This window comes from Crocuta crocuta, unplaced genomic scaffold (assembly GCF_008692635.1).
Source record: "Crocuta crocuta isolate KB4526 unplaced genomic scaffold, BGI_CrCroc_1.0 scaffold207, whole genome shotgun sequence".
Lineage (NCBI taxonomy): Eukaryota > Metazoa > Chordata > Mammalia > Carnivora > Hyaenidae > Crocuta > Crocuta crocuta.
Window position 1 is genome coordinate 2,436,491 of NW_027531996.1, and position 25,610 is coordinate 2,462,100.

At 40.6% G+C, this 25,610-nt stretch overlaps 1 protein-coding gene across 2 annotated transcripts in view; it reads right to left on the reverse strand.

The window, feature by feature from the left end:
* The window catches only part of CFHR5 (complement factor H related 5), a 126,728-nt gene extending 102,662 nt beyond the window's left edge, over positions 1 to 24,066 (reverse strand). Inside the window, exons 1-2 of one of the 2 annotated variants that reach the window (XM_077775127.1) lie at positions 23,978 to 24,066; positions 23,367 to 23,484 (exon numbers count right to left, since the gene is read on the reverse strand). The gene's annotated coding sequence lies outside the window, so the exon portion shown is untranslated. Of the gene's footprint in view, positions 1 to 23,366; positions 23,525 to 23,977 lie in introns of those variants that run through there. The other variant, XM_077775128.1, reaches the window with a different exon arrangement.
* Between the last annotated feature and the right edge of the window lie 1,544 nt (positions 24,067 to 25,610).

Here is a 25,610-nt window from a genome sequence, read left to right on the forward strand (position 1 = left end):
ATAGCATCTTACACCTATCAGAATGGCTAAAATTAACAACATAAGAAACAACAGGTGTTGGTGAAGATGCAGAGAAAGGGAAGCTTTTTGCACTGTTGGTGGTAATGCAAACTGGTACAACCAACCTTGGGAATGGTATGGAGGTTCCTCAAAATGTTAAAAATTGAAATACTCTATGACTCAGCAATTGCACTACTAGGTATTTACCCAAAGGATACAAATTCACAGATTCAAAGAGGTACATGCATATCAATGTTTATTGCAGCATTATCAACAACAGCCAAACTATGGGGAGAGCCAAAATGTTCATCAACTGATGAACAGATATAGAAGTGGTGTGTGTGTGTGTGTGTGTGTGTGTGTGTGTGTGTGTGTGTGTGTAAGGGAATATTACTCAGCCATCAAAACGAATGAAATCTTGCCATTTGCAAGGACATGGACTAGAGTATATTATGCTAAGTCAGGCAGAGAAAGACAAATACCATATGATTTTAGTCATATGTAGAATTTAAGAAACAAAACAGACGAACATGTGGAAAGGGGGAAGAGAGGGAAACAAACCATAAGGGATTATTAAGGAGAAAAAACAGAGGGTTGATGGAGGGAGGTGAGTGGGGGATGAACTAAATGACTAAAGGGTATTAGGAGGGCACTTGTGTTGAACATTGGGTATTATACATAAGTGATAAATCACTAAATTCTACTACTAAAAATAATGTTACAATATATGTTAACTAGAATAAAATAAATTTTTGAAGAAAAAATAGATTAATCTTAATAGATATGAAGGGAGAAATCGACATTAAAGCAGAAAAGTAGGGGATTTTAATATCCCATTTACACCAATGGGCAGATTATCCGGGCAGAAAAATCAATAAAGTGTGTCTTTTAATGATACATTAGACCAGATGAACTTAACAGATATATACAAAACACTCCATCCAAAAACAACGGAATACATATGCTTTTCAAGTGCACATAGACATTCTCCAGGATAGACCACATGTTAGAAAACAAGTTTCAACAAATTTTAAATGGTGGAAAGTATACCATGTATCTTTTCCAACTGCGACAATATGAAACTAGAAATCAATAACACAAAAATTGGGGAAAAAACACAAGCACCTGTAGGCTAAACAACATGCTACTAAGGAGCCAATGTGTCAATGAAGAAATCCAAGAGGAATTAAAAAAAATACATGGAGACAAATGAAAATGAAAACCCAACAGCTGAAAATATTTTGGGCACAGCAAAACCAGTCTAAGAGAGAAATTTATAGCAATACAGGCCTCCCTCAAAAAACAAGAAAAAAACTTCAAATAAACAATTTAACATTACACATAGGATCTAGAAAAAGAACAATAAGCAAATCCAAAGTTAATAGAAGGAGGGAAATATCAGTAGGAATGAAATAGAAATGAAATACGCTCGCGCACACACACACACACACACACACACACACACATCAATGAAATCAAGAGCTGGTTCTTTGATTCATTACAAAATAGAGAACACAAAATCTGAAACAGGAGAATCAGTACCACAGAAATACAAAGGATTATAAAAGAATACTATGAAAAATTATATGCCAGAAAATTTGACAAACTAGAAGTGAGCAAATTGACAGAAACATGTAATCTAAAACTGAATCAAGACAAAGTAGAAAATCTGCACAGACTAATTACTAGTAACAGAAGTGAATTAATAATCAAAAACTCTCACAAGTCCAAGACCTATGGATTCATGGGTGAAATCTATTAAACATTTAAAGAAAAGTTAACACCTCTTCTCCTCAACCCATTTCAAAAAAATAGAAGAGGAAGGAATGTTTCCAAATACATTCTACAAGGTCAGCATTATCCTGATACCAAAACCAAACAAAAACACCACAAAAAAAGAAAACTACAAGCCAAAATCCCTGATGAAGAAAGATGCAAAAAAAGTCCTCAACAAATTATTAGCAAACCACATTCAAGAATCCATTAAAAGGATCATTCACCACAAGCAAGTAGGATTTATTCCAGGGATGCAAAGATGGTTCAATATTCATAAATACAATTGATAGGATATGCCACTTGACAAAAAAAAAATTAAGCTCAAAGGATCATCTCAATAGATGCAGAAAAGTCATTTGACAAAATTCAACATCATCATGATAAAAAAAAAACTGCTAAAGTGGGTTTTAAGGGAATATATCTGAATATATCTGAATATCTAAATAAAGGCCATATATGAAAAAGCCACAGCCAACATCATACTCAACGGTGATAAACAAATTGTCATCTAAGATCAGGAACAAGATAAGGACGTCACTCTCATCAATTTTATTAAACATAGTACTGAATGTCTGAGCCACAGTAATCAGATAAGTAAAAGAAATAAAAGGCATCCAAATTGGTAAGAAAGATGTTATATGGTCACTACTTGCAGATGACGTATACATTAAAACCCTAAAGACTCCATCAAAACCTATTAAGGTAATAAATTCAACAAAGTTGCAAGATACAAAATTATACACAGAAATTAGCAGTTTCTATATGTTTATAAGGAAGTAGAAGGGGAAACTAAGAAAATAACTCCATTTACAAATGCACCAAAAAGAAAATACCTAGGAATAAACATAACAAAGGAGGTGAACGACCTGTATTCTGAAAACTATTAAACAATGGTGAAAAAAAATTGAAGATGAGACAAATGGAAAGATATTCTGTACTCATGGACTAGAGGAAATAATATTGTCAAAATGTCCATACTACCCAAAGAAATCTACAGATTCAATGTAATCTCTATCAAAATATCAATAGCATTTTTCACAGGACTAGAACAAATAATACTAAATTGTGAACGAAACCACAAAGGCCCCAGATAGCCAAAGCAATCTTGAGAAAGCAGCAGGAAGTATCAATATCCCATATTTTAAGATATACTGCAAAGCTGTAGTAATCAAAACAGTATAGTACTGAAACAAATATAGACACAGATCAACAGAACAGAGAGCCCAGAAATAAACCCACATTTATATGGTCAATTAATCTACAACAAAGAAGGCAAGAATATACAATAAAGAAAAAACAGTTTCTCTGATATATGGTGCTGGGAAAACTAGACAGCTATATGCAAAAGAATCAAACTGGACTTTCTTACAGCATGCACAATAATGTAAAATGGACTAAAGACTGAAATGTGAGACCTGAAACCATAAAACTCCTAGAAGAAAACTTAAGAAGTAATCTCCTAGACTTTGGTCTTAGCAACATTTTCCTAGATCTCTCTCCTAAGGCAAGGGGAAAAAAATGGAAAAATAAACCATTGGGACTACACCAAATAAATAAAAACGCTTTTGCACAACAAAAGAAACCATCAACAAAATGAAGAAGCAACCTACTGAATGGGAGATGTTTGCAAATGATATATCCAATAAGGGTTATATCTAAAATATATAAAGAACATATATAATACTGATGAAGAAGAAAACCTAATTTTAAAATGGGCAGAGGACCCAAATAGACATTTCTCCAAAGATCCAATAATCACAAATAGGCACATGAAAAGATGTTCATCTCTAATAATCAGGGAAAATGCAAATCAAAACCACAATGAGCTATCACCTTCCACCTGTCAAAATAGCTAGAATCAAAAGCACAAGAAACAAGTGGTGTCAAGGTTGTGGAGAAAAAGTATACTGTTGATGGGAATGCAAATTGGTGCAGCCAATATGATAAACAGTATGCAGTTTCCTCAAAAAATTAAAAATCATGATCTAGTAATTACTGGGTATTTACCCAAAGAATAATAAAACACTGATTATATATATAAACATAGTACCCCTATGTTTATTGAAGCATTATTTACAATAGCCAAGATTGGAAGAAGCTCTACTGTTCATGGATAGATGAATGAATAAAGTAGATGTGTGTGTGTGTGTGTGTGTGTGTGTGCGCGCGGGCGCGGGCGCGTGCACACACCCCATGGAATATTACCCATCCGTAAAAAACAATGAGATCTTGCCATTGCAGAAACATGGATGAACCTAGAGGGTATGATGCCAAGGGAAATAAGTCAAAGAAAGACCTATACCATATGATTTCACTTATCTGTGAAATCTAAAAAACAAAGGAAATGAACAAACAAATGCAGAAACAGACCCATAAATACAAAGAACAAACTGATGGTTGCCAGAGGAGCCCTGGGATGGGCAAAATGAATGAAGCAGAGTGGGTTGTACAGGTTTACAGTATTAAAATAAATAAGTTATGGGGATAAAATGCATAACACAGAGAAGATGAAACAAATGTGGTAGATACGGTAATAGTGTTATATGGCAACAGACAGTAGCTACACTTGTGAGCCTAGCGTAATATATAGAGTTGTCCAATCATTATGTCGTACATCTAAAACTAATGTAACATTGTGCGTCAACCATACTTCAATTTAAAAAAAAAAAAAGGAGCTAAGGCTTTTTACAACAATTTAACTTTCCTCATTTGCCTGCAAAGTCTTTAATTGCCACTTTGGTTAAATGGATAACTAAATATTGTTTTACAATAATCGGAAAAGCTATTTAATCAAATGTCCAAACACTTTGTTTTTTATTTTTAATGAACTTCCCCAAAACAAAATTTAAGATGAAATCTTTTGACCCCAAACTAAATTTTGAAATTTCTAGGGGGTCCCTAGAAAATTTCAAAGACTTTCTTCTCATAAAAGAGGGATGTTAAATATGTTAGACATATTTGTTATGTTAAATTACGTGAGAAAGACTGTCCAACAAGACACACTATACTTTCTTAGATTATATTTGTGTAAATATATATTAAGGCAAGTGTTCTAGAAATTATTTGAAACTCCTAGAAATCTGTTATGTCCTGGTATGTTATCAGTTATAATTTTAGTTATTATCTTGAAGTGTAGTATATCACAGAAATAATCAAATTTTCTTGTCAACTTCATAGTAATAAACGAATTAGATCTTTAGCCAGTGCCATTTTTATTTCTGTCATTGACAGGCAGTTACTGTTTTACTCTGACGCTTTTGCAATAGTGTTTCATCTTCAAGGAGATTCAGGGGAAAGGCTCTGACAAGTATTCTAGAATAAAGTTCTCTAATAACTCTAACATCATACTATTGAACTGGGTAAGAATTTACAGAGTTCTAATGGAGAAACTGATATCTTCTCAAAGTAGTTTTATGATGCTGAGATCAACAAATATTAATTACATGGGGCTGAATAAACTAATGAAGATGATTATAATTATCATGACTTTTTGTTTGAAATATTGCTGGTTCCTTAAATTTTATTTTCCAAATTTTAGAAGACCTTTCCTCTTAAACTAACTATGACTTATACCAATTTGGTAAGTTATACCTATATAAACAGAATTGAAATATTTATCTTTTTCTCCCTACCTGACCCCTCCAGCATTAAGAAACTCTCAGTGAGTATTCTTATGTTTTCATGGCAGTATACTTATTTGCCTAAGTTCCTAAGAATCTGTTCTTGTAACAGGACACCACTGCAAACATAGGTTATATTACCAAGGCTTTGATTAGATTAATGTCATATTTGGAAGAAAAATGCATAAACTCAGATGTAACCAGACACCTTTCAGGAACTAAGATTGACTCTATTGAGCCAATAAAAAGCCTCTTGGAAAATCAGCCTGACACTTGCTTACAGGGTTCCCACCTCCGTACCAAGTAAGCAAAGAAGGTTACTTCCTGGCAGGTATAAGAAACTCAGGATTTTTTTTTTTTTATGTTTATTTTTGAGAGAGACAGAGCATGAGCAGAGGAGAGGCAGAGACAGAGACACAGAATTCAAAGCAGGCTCCAGGCTCTGAGCTGTCAGCAGAGAGCCTGATGTGGGGCTCAAACCCACAAACCATGAGATCATGACCTGAGCCAATATCAGACGCTTAACTGACTGAACCACCCCGGCGCCCCTAGAAACTCAGGATATTTTTAAGAACTCAAGAAGAAATACAGTAACTCAAATCTATAGGTATTGCAAGTGAAGTCTGATGACAAGTATTTGGCTTCTTAGCCTCAAGAGGATATTATAGTTCAATCTGGGGACTTCTGGGGTTCAAGATGGTGATGTAGGAAGACTCTGAACTCACCTCCTCTACGGAACACACCGAATTACACCTATTAATACAATTTCTACTGAAGAACTGAGGGCTGGATGTGCAGCTAATGAACAACCTGAAGACAGAACAGCAAGAGAGATGGAAGCACGGTAACAAAGGGAATACGCACCCCCAATGCTGCAAACTGCAGTGGGAAGTGACAGTACCAGGAAGAGATCCCTCTGTCCTTGTACACAGAAAAAAGAAAATACCATTTAAAAGAGCAACTAGCATATGAAACAGACATTAGAACTCTACCAAGCGGCAGAGGACCTGCAGGATGCCCTCCAGATCAGAGGGACTGGTTTATGTTCTCACTCCACCTTAAGAGCCTAGACCAGAGAAGGGTTCTCTTCCCCATAACAACAGGTCCAGTCATCTTGGGGAGTTTGCGGCTTCAGCAAGCCCAGGGTCCACAAGCCCACACCAGCCCTAGATGTACTGGGACACTGAAAAAAGAACTATACTTTAAAGGGGCTGAGGAACTGAGGGAATATTTTCTCTACTGCAACCTCAAAAGCCCAGATCAGAGCCAGATCTGGCTACCATCAGGTGCTGGTTCAGATGCCCTAATTGGAGGGTTCTGGCGTAACTGGCAGTTCAGGATTATTACAGGAAGCAGGCAACCTCAACAAGCCCAGAGACCTGAAGCGCACACTAGCCCTAGTCATGTTGGAGCACAGCAGGGGAAAAGCCGTATTTAAAAGGGCCAAGGAATTGCAGGAACGTTCTCTCTCCCTCCATCTGAAAAGGCCATACCGGAGCAAGGTCCAGCTCATAGTGAGCTTCCAATCTCAGTGAGCCCAGGGTCCACAAGCCTGCACCAGTTGCCCTGTGGTGTTGGGGCAAAAAAACAAGCTGTGGTTTTGTGTTTGTTTTAATTTTTACTATTTGATTTTTTTAATCTTTAAAATTTGTCTTGTTCTGTTTTCTTTTTGGTTTTGTTCTTTCTTGTTCTCCTTTCTTTTCCTTCTCTATTTTTCATTTTTCTTTTTTTCTTTTTATTGTAATTATTTTCCCCATCTTCATTATCTCTGTAAAAAGCCATGGTTTAAAAATGTAACTAGCACTACAGCCAGAGCTCCAAAAGCCAGCAAAAGTCACCAAGCACACACAATCTGCATAGGGGTCACCATATACAAGACCACTCCACCAGCTGTAGGAGTATCTGTTTTGCCCAATACATAGGGAAAAAAATACAAAAAGTCCAGCAAAATAGGGAGACAGAAGAATATGCTCCGAAAGAAGAAAAAAGAAAAAGACTCAGAAAAATAAGTAAAATGGGGGTACCTGGGTGGTACATTTGGGTAAGTATCCAACTCTTGATCTCGGCTAAGGTCACAATCTCACAGTTTATGAGTTCAAGCCCTGCATTGTGCTCTGATCTGATGGCACGGAGCCCCTTGGGATTCATTCTCTCCTTCTCTCTACCCCTCCCTCCTTGTGCACGCATGCTCATATTCTCTCTCTCTAAATAATAAAATGGGGGGCACCTGGGTGGCTCCGTCGGTTAAGTGTCTGACTTCAGCTCAGGTCATGATTTCACGATCTGTGAGTTCAAACCCCACATCGGGCCCTGTGCTGACAGCTCAGAGTCTGGAGCCTTCTTCAGACTCTGTGTTTGCCTCTCTCTCTGCCCCTCCCCTACTTGTTCTCTGCCTCTCTCACTCTCAAAAGTAAATTAAAAAACATTTAAAAATTAAATAAAAAAATAATAAAATCAACTGTAAAAATAAATCTTTAAAAAAAAGGAAAATAAGTAAAATAGAGATGAGCAATATGGCTGATAAAGACTTTAGAATAATGATTATAAAGATATGCAGTGGCCAAGAAAAAAGAATGGAAGAACTCTCAGTAAGACCTTCATTAAAGAGCTAGAAGATATTTAAAAGAACCAATCAGAGCTAAGGAATAGAATAGCTAAAATAAAAAACACTTCAGGAAATTGACAGATTAGAGGATTTAAAAGAATGTATCAGTGATCTGAAAGATATGGTAATGGAAAGCACATAAGGTGAACAACAAAGAGGGAAAACAATTTTAAATAATAAGGATAGATTAAGAAATCTCTTGGACATCAAATGAACATTCACATGATAAGGATCCTAGAAGGAGGAGGAGGAGGAGGAGGAGGAAAGATAAAGGTGCAGAAAATTTGAAGGGGGCGCCTGGGTGGCTCAGTTGGTTATGCATCTGACTCCTCATTTTGGCTCAAGTCATGATCATGGTTCATGAGTTGAGTCCCACTTTCGGATCTGCACTGTCAGTGCAAAGCCCACTGGGGATTCTTTCTCTCTCCCTCTCCCTCCTTCTTTGCCCCTTCTCTGCTTGTACACATGCTTCCTCTCTCTCTCAAAATAAATTTTTTTGGAAGAAATAACTGAAATCTTAACATCCAAGTTCAAGAATCACAGTCTCAAACAAGATGAACCAAAGGATGTCCACACCACACATAGCACATAATTAACATTTGAAAGGTTAAAGATAAAGACAGAATCCTAAATACAGCAAGAGGGAGAAAAAAAAGAAGTTACCTACAAGGAAAATCTCTAAGACTATCAGCTAATTTCCCAGCACAAACTTTGTAAACCAGAAGGAAATGGCATAATATATCCAAAGTGCTGTTAAGAAAAAAGCGTACAACCATAAATACTCTACCCAGTGAGGTTATACTCAAGATTTGAAGGACAGATGAAGAGTTTCCCAAAGAAAAGAAAGGAGTTCATCACCACTAAACCAGCCTTATAATATTAAAGGGATTTAAAGGTACCTCATTAAGTGGAAAAGAAATGGCCATATAGACATAAGAAAAATATGAATAGGGGCACCTGGGTGGCTCAGTCAGTTAGGCAGCCAACTTCGGCTCAGGTCATGATCTCATGGTTCATGAGTTTGAGACCCACATCAGGCTCTGTGCTGACTGCTCAGAGCCTGGAGTCTGCTTAGGATTCTCTGTCTGTCTGTCTGTCTCTTCACCACCTGTATTCTCTCTCTCTCTCTCAAAAATAAACATTAAAAAATAATTTTAAAAAATAAAAATATGAATATAAATATGGCAACATAAACATAAAACATAGAGAAGGGAATAAAAAGATAAGGGTAAAAAAGGGGGAAAAAGTTTTTTTTCTGTTTTTATTTTTTAGAACATGTCTGAACCTAAATGACCATCAAATTAATATGGACAGTTATTTACTTAGGATGTTATATATGAACTTCATGGTACCACAACCCAAAATCTATGACAGATATATGAAAAATAAAGTGAAAGGAAGCCAAACATTACAGATACTCATGGATCACAAAGAGAGCAAGAGAAAAAGAAACAAAGAGGTACAAAAACAACCAGAAAATTTTAAAAAATTATGGTAATAAGTATCTATCTACAATAATTACCTTAAATATAAATGGCCTAAATGCCCCAGTTAAAAGACACAAAATAGTGGAATGGATTAGAAAAAACAAAACCCAACAATATGCTGCCTAAAAGATATTCACTTCAGACCTAAGGACACATACAGACTGAAAATGAAGGGATGGAAAAACATTTGCCATGCAAATGGAAGTGGGGAAAAAAAAAAACAACAGGTGGCAATATTTATACCAGAAAAATATGCTTTAAAACATAGACTGTAAGTGACAGATACTAAAGAGTGCTCCATAACGATAAAAGGATAAGACAAACAAGAGGATATATCCATTAACATAATGTTAAATTGATGTGAATACAAAAATAGTAGGGGACTTCAACATCCCACTTAGATTAATGAATAGATCATTCAGATAATCAATGAAAAAACAAGGTCTTTGAATGACACATTAGACCAAATGGACATAACAGATATACACACAACATTCTAACCAAAAACAACAGAATACACATTTTTTTGGAGTGTATGAAAATCATTCTTCAGAATAGATCACACATTAGGCCATAAAACAAGCCTCAATAAATTGAAGAAGACTGAAATCATACAAATCATGTACCTTTTACAACCACAATAGTATGAAAATAGAAATAAATCACAAGGAAAAAACCTGAAAAAACACAAACACATGAACAACATAATAGTAAACAACCAATGGGTCAATGAAACAATTGAAGAAGTAATTTAAAAATACATGGAGAAAAATTAAAATGAAAACACAATGGTCCAACATCTCTGGGACACAGCAAAAGCAGCTTTTAGAGGGAAGTATATAGCAATATGGGTCTACCTCAAGAAATAAGGAAAAACTTAAACAATCTAACTTTACACCTAAAGGAAATAGAAAAAGAAGAACAAAGCCCAAGGTGAGTAGAAGAAAGGAAATAATAAATACTAGAGAAGAAATAAATGACATAGAGACTTAAAAAAAAACAATAGAGAAAAGCAATGAAACCAAGAGCTGGTTCTTTGAAAAATCCTTAGCCAGACTCAATAAGAAAAAAAGAAAAAAGAGAAAGGATGAACTTAAGTAAAATCAATAACTAGAGAGAGGAGATGTAACAACTGACACCACAGAAATATGAAGGATCATAAGAGAATACTACAAAAAAATATATGACAACTAGACAAGCTACAAGAAAGAAGTTCCTGGAAACACAATCTTCTAAAACTGAACCAGGGAGAGACAGAAAATCTGAATAGAACAATTACAAGTAATGAAACTGAACTACTCAAAAAGTCCAAGACAGATAGATTCACAGGGGAGTTCCACCAGACATTTAAAGAACAGTTAATACCTCTTCTCCTCAAACTATTCCAAAAAATAGAAGAGGGAGGAAATTTCCAAGTACATGCTATCAGGCTAGCATTACCCTGATACCAAAACCAGACAAAGACACCACCAAAAAAGAGAACTATAGGCCAATATCCCTCATAAACACAGATGCAAAAATTCTCAACAAAATATTAGCAAACCGCATACAACAACATACTGTAAAGGTCATTCACCATGATCAGGTGGGATTTGTTCTGAGGATGCAAGGATGGTTCAATGTATGTAAATCAATCGGTGTGATACACCTCATCAACAAAATGAAGGATAAAAATCATATGATCATTGTAATAGATGCAAAAAAAAAGTTTGACAAGACTCAACAGCCATTCATGTTTAAAAACTGTCAACAAAATGGGGTTAGAGGGAACATACCTTAACATAATAAGGGCCATATATGAAAAATCCAGAGCTAAGAACATCCTCAATAGTGAAAGACTCAGGGCTTTCACTCTAAGGTCTGGACTGAGACAAGGCTGTCTACTCTTGCCACTTTTATTCAACATAGTAGTAGAAGCTCTAGTCACAGCAATCAGACCAAAAAAAAAAAGAAAAAAGAAAGAAAGAAGAGACATCCATATTGGTCAAGAAGAAGTTAAACTGTCATTATTCACAGATGACATGATCTATAAAATCTTAACGACTCCACCCAAAAAACTATTAGAAATAATAAATGAATTCAGTAAAGTGGCCCAATACAAAATTAAATACCCAGAAATTGGCAGGTTTTCTATACAGTACCAAAGTCACAGAAAGAGAAATTAAAAAAAAAAAGAAAAAGAAAACAGTTACAATTGCACCAAAAATAATAAAATAAAATACCAAATAACCAAAGAGGTAAAAGATTCGTACTCCAAAAACTATAAAACACTGATGAAAGAAACTGAAGATGACACAAAGAAATCAAACGATATTCCATGCTCTTACATTGGAAGAATATTGTTAAAATGTCCACAATACCCAAATAAACCTACAGATTCAATGCAATTCCTATTAAAAAACCAACAGCATTTTTCACAAAAGTAGAATAACCCTAAAATATGCAGGGAACCACAAAAGACCCTGAATAGCCAGAGCAATCCTGAGAAAGAAAAACAAAGCTGGAAGAGTCACAATTTCAAGACATTTGATTACTACAAAGCTGTAGTAATCAAAACATTATGGTACTGGCACTAAAACAGAACACAGATCAATAGAACATATCAACCCACATTTATATGGTCAATTAATCTACAGCGAAGGAGGCAAGAATATACAAAGGGGAAAAGACAGTCTCTTCAATAAATGGTGCTGGAAAAATGGGACAGCTTCATGCAGAAGAATGAACTGGACCACTCTCCTACACCATATGCCAATATATACTCAAAATTGATTAAACACCTAAAGGTGAAAACTGAAACCATGAAAATCCTAGAAAAGAACACAGGCAGTAATTTTCTGACATCAGCCATAACAACATTGTTCTAGATATGTCTCCTAAGGCAAGGGAAACAAAAGCAAAAATAAAACAGTTGGGACTACATCAAAACTAAAAGGTTTTACACAGCCAAGAAACCATCAAGAAAATAAAAAGACAATATATTGAATGGGAGAAGATATTTTCAAATAATGTATTTGATAAGGGATTCATATCCAAAATATATAAGGAACTTCTACAACTCAACACCAGAGGTCAAGTAATCCGATTAAAAATAGGCAGAAGATATGAATAACTATTTCTTCAAAGAAGGCATATAGGTGCCCAAGAGACACTAAAGATGCTCAACACCAATCATCAGGGAAATGCAAATGAAAACCACAATAAGATATCACTTTACACCTGTTAGAATGACTAAAACCAAAAAGACAAACAAAAAGTGTTTGAGAAGATGTAGAGAAAAAGGAACCTTTGTGCACTGTTGGTGGGAATATATTGATATACTGATTCAACCACTGGAGAAAACAGTATACGGGTTCCTTGAATATTAAAAACAGGAATACCATATGATCCAATATTTCTGCTATTGGGTATTTACAAAACAGAAACAAAACACTAATTTGGCTTCCTTTTGGCCATCTTCCAGTAATTTGCCAAAATTACCAAGACAAAAGGAAAAAGGAGAGGCACCCACTATATGTTCTTTAGGCCTTTTAGAAAATATAGAGCTGTTTCTTTGACCATATACATGCAAATCTACAAGAAACATGATATTATAGATATCAAGGGAATGGACACTGTTCAAAACGAATGCCCCACAAATGTGACTGAGGCAAAACTGGAGGTGTCTACAATGTTACCCAGCATGCTGCTGGCACTGTTGTAAACAAGGTAAGGGCAAAATTCTTGCCAAGGGAATTAATGTAGGTATTGAGCATATTAAGCAAAGATATATACAGATACAGATAGGTAGATAGATCATGAATATTGCTTAGCCATAAAAAAGAGTAAGATCTTGCCACTTTTGACAACATGAATGGACCTCGAGAATATTATATTAAGTGAAATAAGGGAGACAGGAAATCATACTTAATGATTTCACTAATATGCGGAATCTAAAAAACCAAAGCAGAAAAAGACTCATAAATACAGAGAACAAACTGATGGTTTCCAGAGGGGAGGGGGTGGAGGGATGCACAAAGTGGGTGAAGTGAAGAAGGTACAGACTACTAGTTATGGAATGAATCAGTCATGATGATAAAAGGGGATAAGGACACAGCATAGAGAATATAATTGGTGGCATGATAATAGCATTGTATGGTGAAAGATGGTAGCTACAGTTGTGGTGAGCAGGATATGACACATTGAGTTGTCAAATCATTGTGTTGTACACCTGACACTAATGTAACATTGTGTTTCAACTATAGTTCAATTAAAAAATAAAAATAGGGGTGCCTGAGTGGCTCAGTTGGTTAAGCATCCAACTCTTGATTTTGGCTCAGATTATGATCTCACTGTCGTGAGATTAAGCCCCAGAAAATACCAGACCCAGCCCAGACAAGCTAGATTGCATTCCATGTGTACCACGAAAACATCAGCTCAGAAACTGATAAAGACTGTTTGGATATTGGAAATACCACATACCACATATGAGAATATTAAAACGTATTTATGAAATAACTAGGACAAATAGGGAACTTAGATGGAGACCCATCTAAGGCAGCCTTTACTTATTTCAAAAATGCTGTCAGAACCTGTAATACACTGGCACCAGCTAATGAGGACTCTAGATATAAACCAGAGTCCCTACATTCACAAGGGTTTGCAACATGATCTCTGTGGACTGAAACACCACAGGACCCCCAAATATCACCCAACTGTATTTTGGACTAAGAAGTTCCTATGGTCCAAGAACAGATACCAACCAATGAAAAGCTCACCTGGGTACTCTGTGAGCCCTACAAAATACAGACCCACTAACCGAAAACAAACTAATTACACCTAAGCTACAACAGCTTATTCTGGGTGGGTAAAGCAGACCCCTGACAAACAGAGAGAAGTTACTCCTGACCATCAAGTCCTAACGTGGAAATGGTATATTTCTAAGCAGGATAAATAGATTGAGAGTCAACTTTGTGTGAACTGAGAAAATCTCCACTATGTCAATGGTAGACTTGCCAGAATTCCCGAGGGCAAGCCTATCCAAGTCCAGCAGTTGGGCAGTGGGGACTGCCCTGGTCCCTGGCACTCAATAATGCCTGGTTTATAGATGGATCCGCCTCCATGACACCATCTGGAGAATGCTGGCAGGCAGCAGCCTTGAGGACTAATGATGGTCTAACTCTGACAGAATCAGGCTTGAGAAAATCAGTACAATATGCTGAGTTAATAGCCACAAAATTGGCTATTGAAGAGTCTGTTAAAGAACATCAGAATGACCTATATCTTTCTCAGACCCATGGGAAATAGCTATTGGAATGGCTCTTTGGTTGGGAAAATGACTGGAAAATAAGAAATATGAACATATGGAGTAAGAATATGGCAGAAAATAGCACTGGCTAACATCTCCATGTTCATCACATATGTCTCTGCACATCAGAAAGACAAGGCTGAAGTAATGAAACTTAATAACCAGATAGGCAAACTCACTAGAAAAACTAAAAGGCCAAGGTTTAACAAAAAACACAATGCTTCATGACTAAGGAGGAAACCAATTCAAAACGCAACCATACATAAACAAGTAAAGCAATGGAACATAAAACCTGAACACACAGGGGCGCCTGGGTGGCTTAGTCGGTTAAGCGTCTGACTTTTGCTTAGGTCATGATCTCGCGGTTCATGGGTTCGGGCCCCGCGTCGGGCTCTGTGCTGACTGCCAGCTCAGAGCCTGGAGCCTGTTTCAGTCTGTGACTCCCTCTCTCTCTGACCCTCCCCTGCTCACACTGTCTCTCTCTCTCTCTCTCTCTCTCTCTCCTAGAAATAAATAAAACGCTTTTTAAAAGTTCTTAAAAAAAAAAAAAACCTGAACACACAACTAAGCCAATTGATTGGATCATTGCATGGGCACATATCACCAAACAAATCAAGCTGGGACACAAAGCACTAGGACATGATTAGGAAAAGAAACATGTATATACCTACCAAATACCTCCAATTCCAAATTAAGAAATGTGGACATTGCTGAAAGTTTAAAGCGTGGAGGTCACTAATGAATATTCCATGTAAGGTCAAAGAAGTAGACGGACCCTTCCAGATTATACAGATGATTGTATAGGAGCCCTGTCTGTACCAGAGAACAAATTATGCATGCACTTTGTAGACACATGGTCAGAAATAGGCTTACTCTATCCTTGCAGCAAAAATGATAAAGAATCCACCACAAGAGCATCAGAAATCTGCACTGCTTGCTATGGTATCCCAACCAGATCAGGGACCCCACTTCAAAGGACAGCAAATACAAGAATCTGCTAAGAACAAAGCATAATAAGACACAAAGCACTTACAACTACAAACCAACCATGTCTGGGTCAAACAAAAGCAGTAATGGCTTGCTCAGGAAGAAGCTGACTAATAAGCCTGATATAGAAGCATTGACTAAACCAATCTGGAAGGTGGCAAGATTTCTAAATGATAAATATACAAAGAATGGAAAGACTCCTATCGAATTAATATTGCAAACACCTATACAGATAAGAACACTAACAACACCCCAGGATCTAAATTAGAAGGAAAACTATTCATAAAAAAAAAAAAAGAAAAAGAATAGTATATACACACACACACACAACTAGGGAAATTATGGCACCTGCCATCAATAAAACCTACTGGATGACTGAAAACTATATTACATCATATTAAAGAAAATAATATGATGACTCTATGAATATGTCAGGCATGAAGAACACCATCTTTATGGTACTGACACTAGTTGCCTAAAATTTAGCCTAGCATGATTCAGGGTGACTAGGCTAGAAGGAATATTGGCAACAATATAAATAATAAGAATAGATATCCCTGAGTGCCAAGAACAAGAAGGAATTAAAAATGCTTAGGGCACTATTTTGCAGGCATGAATCCACTATGCATCTTTAACCCTACCAAGGTTCCTAAGCTGGTCAGTGCAGCGTGTTGCCTGCTGGCCACGCTCTGTGGCCTGTTGCTCACCGTTGGCTACCTTACTCATTACAGCTATGATACTCCTCTGACAGCTCTGGCGATAGCAGTTGTGCCAGTGTTCTGAACTGGAATGCCACTTTCTGGTCCAGTACAACTCCACCGTCTATGACATCCTCTGCATTCTCCAGGGTTCACTAGTCTAGTCACCCTATTGCAAGGAAGGACTCATCAACATCACCAGCATCACCGAACCCAGCCTCTCCACCCCATTCTTCACTGTCAGTACGATCTACTCACTGGGAAAGCTTTAATTGTAGAGACACCAAATACTTAGGGAAGCTGATGAAGCAGTGGCAACCTCCATTTTAATCTCCGTAAGAATCAACAACGATTCTGAACAATAAGGCTATTAGACATTGACTTGGAGGATGAAGATTGGCCTGAACTATTAACTGGCTTTCGGGATTAAACCCAGCATACACACTAAGGCAACCAGGTACTGAATTTTGTACTTTTATCTTACTGAATTGAGGCAGCATTGGACACATCACAGAGACTCTGAAAATAACCCGGATTTAGTTCCTGATCTGTGTGTTAGCATTTTATTGTAAAAGAGCAGCTGCTGAATACACAGAATGGGTACCTATATCTTTAAATATAAATAGGCCCAAAATTGATCATTTATTACACTCTCAATTTACAGTTTGGCCCATAGTCACCTGTCAGAAAATAGATCTGAATGAACAATGTGAACAATAGGTCTTTGGATATTATGTCCAGACTTTAAAAGGGGGGCACCTGGGTGGCTCAGTCGGTCAAGCATCAGACTATCAGACTTTGGCTCTGGTCATGATCTCACAGTTCATGGGTTCGAGCCCCACGTCTAGTTCTGTGCTGACAGCTGGGAGCCTGGAGCCTGCTTCAGATTCTGTGTGTGTGTCTCTCTCTGCCCCTCCCCCATTCGTGTTTTCTTTCTCTCTCTCAAAAATAAACTTTTTTTTAAAAAAAAAAAAAGCAGACACATAAGAAACAGAGGTTTCTTTCTCATATTATGGATTTCTACCCCAAGAATAGGGGAATGTATGTTAATAAAACCTCTCCCAGTCACACTCTACAATAGTAGCCTATACCTTGAAATTTAACATGTAAGACTTTCTAGCCAGATATAGATACCCTAATTGTGTTCAGTTTTCATCTTCATTTATGCTCAATTTACAAAGGATGCCAAAAACAGATTCACTGAAAGGAAGAAAACTTTTATACTCCCTTGTCGGACTGGCAGGTTTAACTGGAGCAACAACGGCAGCCGCTCTTAATTCCAAATCCATCAAACCACATTACATTTGCAATTTTTGAAACCAATCTCAATGTAACATACATGCAATGGTATCTTTGTCGTTGCTGGGTCATAGATGAAAATATGTACAATATACGCCAAAACAAATTTCACACGAAAGTAAATAAAGCAATGGAAATTTGACATAAAGTGGTTGGACAAAACACTAACAATAATGCCAAAAAACTATATAAAACATGTTTCTCTGTTAATTGCCAATGTTACAGTTAGGAATGGTTGATATGTGGAGTAGTCTTAGGACACCTATAATCTCAAGATGATATTGGCTGCCTGAGATAACAGCCCAACCAGAAGCAAAGTAGATATCACACATCCTAATGGCTCTAATTCCTTGGGCAACTGTGAAATTAGAATATTGGCATTTAAAGAAGGAAAAATGACATTAGGCTACCTACATATGCTGTTTCCCAATATCAAAAGGGAGAGTAAAGGCCACCAGCCACAAGAAGACCCTTCATAATAGAAGGAAAATGTGTTCCTAAGGATACATTGCTGGAATGAACTAAAATACCTTTATTATTGCTGGACTTCTGGATATACCTATGGCATAAGTTCCATACAAGTACCTATGACTATAGCTTTGATGCCCTTCTACCAGTTATATTTAATATGGGAAATTGGACCAAGAGAGTGTGCTCTAAACCAAAGCTCACCCAACTCTAATGGGGTCGAGGGGAAACTACTACATGATGTGATGTGTAAAAATACAAAAGGTAATGACTATGTCAACAGAACAAAAAAGTTATTTGAGGACAATAAAAGATAAAGAGCTATTAAAGCAACCAGAAAAATGTTTCACACTGAATTGCCTCAAAGTAATCTAATAAAGGTAAATCAGACATTAAAAACCTAAGTAAAATTCCATTTGGAAGATGAATAAAATCAAAACCACTGCAGGAATTCAAAAGAAAACCAACACATGCATTCCCTAAAATAATGACAGCTAGGGTTTAAATAAAATAAAATAAAATTATCCTAGGGTTAAAGTTTTTTTTAAATTCTAGGGTTATGGCAGTAGAACACGTGCTTGATAGAGCTGTGCAAGCCTGTACCCCCCGGAGCTTTATAAAGATGATCTTCACTTGGAAACATATTTGTCAAGGACATTGAACTGAGTGGTTCAAGAAGCTTATCTTTTGGTTGTTTGGAGATGAAACATCGTAACACGTTAAAGAGTTCTTTGTAATGCTTATCTCAAAAATATTAGGAATATAGTTGTTTTAAACTGGTCATTAAACTATTGTGTTAAAGAGTGTCAAAGGAAAACTACTCTCCAATTAGGACTGTTTGTGATTAATATTGTAAGTCATGTAGAATCATGGGGTGCTTTGATATTTTTGTTAATTTAGATTTGTGCAGGACATTAGACCCCTTAGTATTAATTAGTGTGTGGGTGATTTGAATCACAGGGTAGACTGTTGTGTGTTAGTTGGGCAGGATTTCAAATCCACTTATTTACAACAAAGACAAAAATAAGGTTGCTCTTAGAAGTGAAGTTGTTTGGATAGAACAATGAAGCTGTGTCAAGATGCCACCATCTCATCTGTTCTCACTCATGAGAACTTAGTAGCCTAGCTGCTAAGGGGACCCCTGGGGCCTAACCATGGAAAACATATAAAGAAGCAACTAAAACAAAGGGGCATTAAACTATATTTGCTGAGGGATCATGAGGACTATCTGAGAGGGTTTGGTCTGGGCAAGGCAGGAATACTTCACTGATCTAAAAGGACTCTCGAGGGGTGCCTGGGTGGCTCAGTCAAGCATTCAACTGTTGATTTCAGCTCAGGTCATAATCTCATGGTTGTGAGAGTGAGCTCCATGTCAGGCTCTGCGCTGGGCTTGGAGGCTGCCTGCCTGGAATTCTCTCTCTCTCTCTCTCTCCCCCCACTCCCCACCCCCCACACACGCACTCTCTCTTGCTCTCACTCTCATGCTCTCTAAATAAATAACTAAATGGACTCTCGAAGACCTTGGGGCAATTAGCTCCTGCCTCCATAAACAGGACTCTTTTATAGGCAATGGGACAAGCCATACAGTGTCCCTACAGAAATCATATTGCCCATCAACACCTGGTCCTCTCATCCTGGCATGGTACCCTAGCAACATGGGACTTTTACTTTAGCACTGGCAGCTGGATGTCAGCTCCAGTTGGCTAAGCTGTCTCTCCTGGGTACCAATTCCTGTAAAGATACATCTGAGCCATATTTGGGACTTTTTCCCTTTCATCTCTCCTCACCTGGAACAACAGTGTGATTAATCTAACATTGGTTTGGAATATGTTAGTTCTGTATTATCTAATGAAAAGACCTTCTCTCATATGCTATTGGCTTGTGAAATTCGCACAGTGAACCATTGTTAAATACATTGTTGGCCAAGACAAAATCAGTCTCTGAGTGTTATTTGCCTCCCTAAACAAAACAGCCTTCATGGGGAATATGTGCATTTGTGTAAATTCAAGTTGGGAATTAGACAGATGCTAGGCACCCCGGAGAGCTGTTCCTATGACCCAGCCTTGCTGACATTGCCCTGTTCTAGGTCCCTGGCTACTCTGACCTGCACCTCCTGGCATGAGCAGTCTGCTCCCGGTCAGCCACCCTTGGCTAGCCAGGTCTCTCCAGGCCTGTGGAGCTAGGGCACATCCCCAACTTCCTGCATTGCCTCAAGGGTGGAAGGAAACTACCTCCCAAGATTGCTGTGAGGCAGCCATAGAAATGGGTGACAGTCCTCATGTGTACTTACTGTTTGCTGGGGTCCTAGCTTTCTGCAGCAATCACGTATCTCTTATCGGAAGCTACCTCAGCCAACCTTCCCTATCCATCCCTGATCAGGCATTCCAGATTTCTCCAGCTGTGCCTTCAAGGGGAATGTGGATCATTTGTAGGTTAGGGCTTGGAATTAGGAGCATGCCAGTTATGCCCAAAGGCCTCCTCCTGTGATCCAGACTTCCCCAACTTTGTCCCTGCCTACCCTGACCTGCACAGCCCACACATGGACCGTACCCGCCCTGTCAGCTTTAAACTGGTAAAAGACTGTCCCCATTTGGGCTGGTTGCCTAATGGGGTCCTGAGATCCTCTAGCAATCACGGCTTTGAACTGTCACTTATTGGAGAGTACCTTAGCCATTTCATCCTGCTCTGCCCTGGCAAGGCAGTCCAGATTTTTCCAGCTCTACTTTCATGGGGAATATTGTACATTTGTATAGCCTAAGGCTGGGAATGAGGCACATGCCAGGTACTTTCAATAGCCCACTCTTATGACCCAGCCTCACAGGTCACTTGTCCTGTCCCAGATTCCCAGCTACCCTGAACCATGCAGCCTGCACCCCCAAGCAGTTCACATCCCCAAGCCAGTCCACCAAGCTTGTGGAATTCTGGCTGGGTGCCAACCACCTGCATAGCTGCCAGCACGAAGGGAACCTACCTTCTGAAAACTGCTCTGAGCTGAAAGCTGCAAATGGGCAAAAACCAGTCACCATGTGAACTGAACCAGGACCCCCAGGTATCTAATGGAGGATATCCTGGGTCCTNCCTGATGTGTGGCTCCAAATCACGAACCACAAGATCATGACCTGAGCTAAAACCAAGGGTTGGACCCACCCAGGGGCCCTGGTCATCACTTTACCGTTAACAGCCCCCTTTTGAGGCTCAGCCTTGACTGACATCGCTCCTTAACAGGGTCCCAGATACACAGAGCTGCAGAGTGCGCATGCGCAGACTGCACCCTGTCAACCCGTCCCGGGCCGCAGGGGGCACCCCAGGCCTGTGGGACTCCAACCTGAACCCAACCACCTGAATGGCCTCAGGGTAGAGGGAGTCCATCCTCCCCACCTCAAAAATCTCTGAGGCAGCAGCTTTAAACTGGCGGTAGTCAATCCCCATGTATGCTACTCTTTTGGACTTTAGCAGCAATCTAGCCTCCCAGATGTCTCTTATTGGAGGGTACCCGTTAGCCAGACCATCCCTTCCATCAGGCTCCAACTCTGCCTTCTGTGGGAATATACTCATTTGTATAAATTAAAGCTTGGAATAAGGCAGATACCTTGTGACCCCAAGAGCCTGCTCCAGTGACCCAGCTTCTCCAGATGCTTGCTGAGTTCTGGGTCCTTGGCTACCCTGGACTACACAGGGAGTCCCACACCTGTGTAATACGCACCCTGTAAGCCAACCATAGGCAGACTCCGCCTCCAAGCCCTTGGAATTCACGCCAGTCCTGAACTAAGGCTAGCCTCCAAAGTGGAGAGAGCCCACCCCCTGAAAATCTTTCTGAGGTTGCTGCTTAAGCTGGTAACTGCCAGTCCCCATTTAGACTGGCTTACTGAGGTCCTGGTCTTCTCCAGCCATCAAAACCCCCAGGTGTCTCTTATGGGGGGGGGGTACTCTGGCCATCCCACCTGGCCCTGTGCTAGCAGGGCAGTCCAGATTTTTCCAAACGGCCTCTGTAGGAATATGCATCTTTGTGCAGGTCAAGCCTTGGAATTAGGCAGATACTAGATACCCTTAATAGCCCCAACCTGTGATTTGGCCTCCCCATACACCCACCCTGTCTCTCTGACTACAAACTCCTGGCTACCCTGACCTGCACGGCCCGCATATGCACAGTGCGTACCCCACAAGCCACCTGTGGGTGAACAGGGCCATCCGCCCCTACAGAGCTAGGGCCCATTCCCAACCATCTCATAGCATTAAGCATAGAAGGGGCCCATTCCCGCAAAATTGATCAGAGGCAGCTGCTAAAATAGGCAACAGTCAGTGCCCTTGCAGACTGACTGCGTGCTGGTATTTCAGACTTTAGGGCTCCCAGGTGTCTCTTATTGGCCAGTCCCTTCCATCGTACTCCAACTTTGCTTTCAGCAGGAATGTGCACATTTGTGTGGGTTAAGCCTTGAAATTAGGCAGATGCCACATATCCCCAAGAGCCTGCTGTTTGACTCAGACTCTCCAGAAGCTTGCCCTGATTCAGATCCGTGGCTACACTGACCTGCATGGCCCAAGCACTGGCAGTCCAAGCACCCTTCAGCTCACCCTTGGCAGATGGTGCCCTCCAGGCCGGTGGAGCCCAGGATGTTCCCCACCCACCTTCAGGGTGGAGAGAACCCACCCCCCAGATAATCAGCCTGAAGCAGGAACATTAATCCGACAACAGACCATTTGGACGGGCTGCCCGGTGGGGTCCCAGGCTTCTCCAGCAATCAGGGCCTCCAGGTGTCTCTTACAGGAAGGTAATCCCCCAACATTGAGCCTGCCCCACTCTGACGAGGCAGCCCAGATTCCTCCAGCTCTGCCTTCAGCGTGATTTGGCACTTTTGTGCAGGCTGAGGCTTGGAATTTGGCAGATGCCAGGTACTTCCAAAAACTTCCCTGGTGACACTTGCCCTGTTTAAGGTTCCTGGCAACCCTGCCATGGGCACTCCATGCATGTGCAATTCGAACCTCATCAGTCACACCTGGGCAGTGCGGCCCTCAGACCTACAAAGCTAGTGCCCATCTGGAACCACCTGAATAGCCTCGAAATGAAGGGTGCCCACCCTCCAGATATAGGTCTGAGGGGGACGCCAAATGGGTGACAAGCCAGTGCCCACATGCACTTACTGTCTGCTGGGGTCCAAGGCTTCAGCAACAAACTCCGAGGTGTTTCTCATCGCAGGCTACTCCAGCCAGCCTGAACAATCCAACTCTGGCAGGTCAGTCCAGATTCTTCCAGCTCTGCCTTCAGGGGGAAGGCACACTTGTGTATGTTAACGCTTGGAATTAAGCAAACACCAGGGACTCCCAACAGCCCCCTCCAGTCACCAGGCCTCTCCTAATATTGCCCTGCTCCACTCCTGACCTGCGTGGTTCGCACATGCGCAGCCTACCTTGTATCAGCTGGCCTCGGCCTGCAGGGGGCACTCTAGGCCTGTAGATCTCCTTCTGGTGAAAATCTTTTCTTCTTATTATTTTTTTTTTTGTAATGTTTATTTTTGAGAGAGAGGGTGAACATGGGGCTGGGAGGAAAGGAGGGCAGAGAGAGGGAGACAGAGAATCTGAAGTGGGTTCTATGCTGTCAGCATAGATCGCGCTCTAACTCACAAACCATGAGATCATGACCAGAGCTGAAGTAGGATCCTTAACCAACTGAGCCACCCAGGCGCCTCCCCCATGAAAATCTTTCTAAGGTGGCAGCTTTTCACTGGCCACAGCCAGTTCCTCTAGGTACTCACCCTTTCCTGGGGTTCCAGGCTTCTGCAGCTATCAAGGCTCACACGTGTCTCATATCGGAGGGTAGTCTAGCCAGCCAGCACAATCCAGCCCCAGCAAAGCAGCCCGGATGACTTCAATTAAGCCTTCTATAGGAATATGTACATTTGTGTAGGTTAGGTCATGGAATTCTGCAAATGTCCTGTAACCCCCCAGCACCCTCTCCAGTGACCTGACCTCTCCCAACACTTGCCCTGATCAGATAGTTTGTTCTTCTGACCTGCCCTGCCCGTGCATGCACAGTTCGTATGTGAAGACCCAGCAGACCCTCCAAGCCCGAGGAACTCTGGCCAGGCCCACAGTTTAAGCCTTGGAACTAAGCAGCTGCCGGGTACACCCAATACTTCCAGGTCCCAGGCCACCCTAACCTGTGCAGCCCACACATGAGCAGTACTCATCCCATATGTCGACCCTGGGGACACTCAGCCTTCCAAGCTTGTGAAACTTCAGCCAGCCCCAACCACTTGCATAGCCAACGTTGTGGAGGGAGCTCACCTTCCAAAAAATCACTCTGAGCTGAAAGTCACAAGTGGGCAAAAGCCAGTCCCCCTATGAACACACTGTCCTCTCTAGAAACCAGGACCCCCATGTGTCTCTGAGTGGAGGAAAGCCTGTACTTCCAGCCCCTTCCGGCAAGGCAGTAGAAAAGCCTCTAGCTCTGCCTTTGGGGGAAGAGTTCACACTGGGTATGTGGGCTTTGTACTTTAGGCTGACACCTTATACCCCCAATGCCCCCTCCCTGTGACCCAGCACCCCAAACATTGCCCTGGTGCAGGTATCTAGCTATCTTGACTTGTGCAAAGCCACACACGCCCAGGTCTTCGCCCTGCCAGCTTCCTCGGGGGGCTCCAGGGCGCACGCCAGGCCTCCGGAACTCCAGCATGAACCCGACAAGCTGAATGGCCTCGGGGTAACAGGAGCCTATACCTCGAAAATCCTTTTGAGGTGGCAGCTTTGATACTGGTGACAGTCTGCCACTTTTGGACGGCTGCCTGATAGGGTCAGGCTTCCCCAGTAATTAAGATTCACAGGTGTCTCTTATTGGAGGGTACCCCAGCCAGCCAGCCTGCCCCATCCGTCTACTCCAACGCTGCCTTCAATGGGAATATTAAGCAGATGCCAGGTACCTCCATGTCGCCCCCTCCTGTGACCCGCCTGACCCCGCATTGCCCTGCTCCAGGTGCCTGACTACCCTGACCTTTGAGGCTGGTACATGCCTAGCCCTCACCCTAGCAGGAGGCCTTTGGCTGCCAGGGCCCTTGAGGCCTCTGGAAATTGGGTGGGAAGCCAACCACGGTAATCTCCTCCAGGCTAGAGGGAGTCCACTACCTGAAAAATCTTTCTAAGGTGGCACCTTTAAACTGGCCACAGTCCCCATGGACTGGCTGCCTAACAAAGTCCTGGGCTTTGCCAGCAATCGAGGCTCCCAGGTGTGTGCTATTGGCAGGATCTAGCAAAGTAGTCCAGATTCCTCCAGCTCTGCCTTCAGCAGGAATATGTGCCTTTGTGCATGTTAAGGCTTGGAAATTGGCAGATGCCAGCCAGGGACTTCTGATAACCTGTTTTTGTGACTGAGCCCCTCCCCACTGGCCCCGT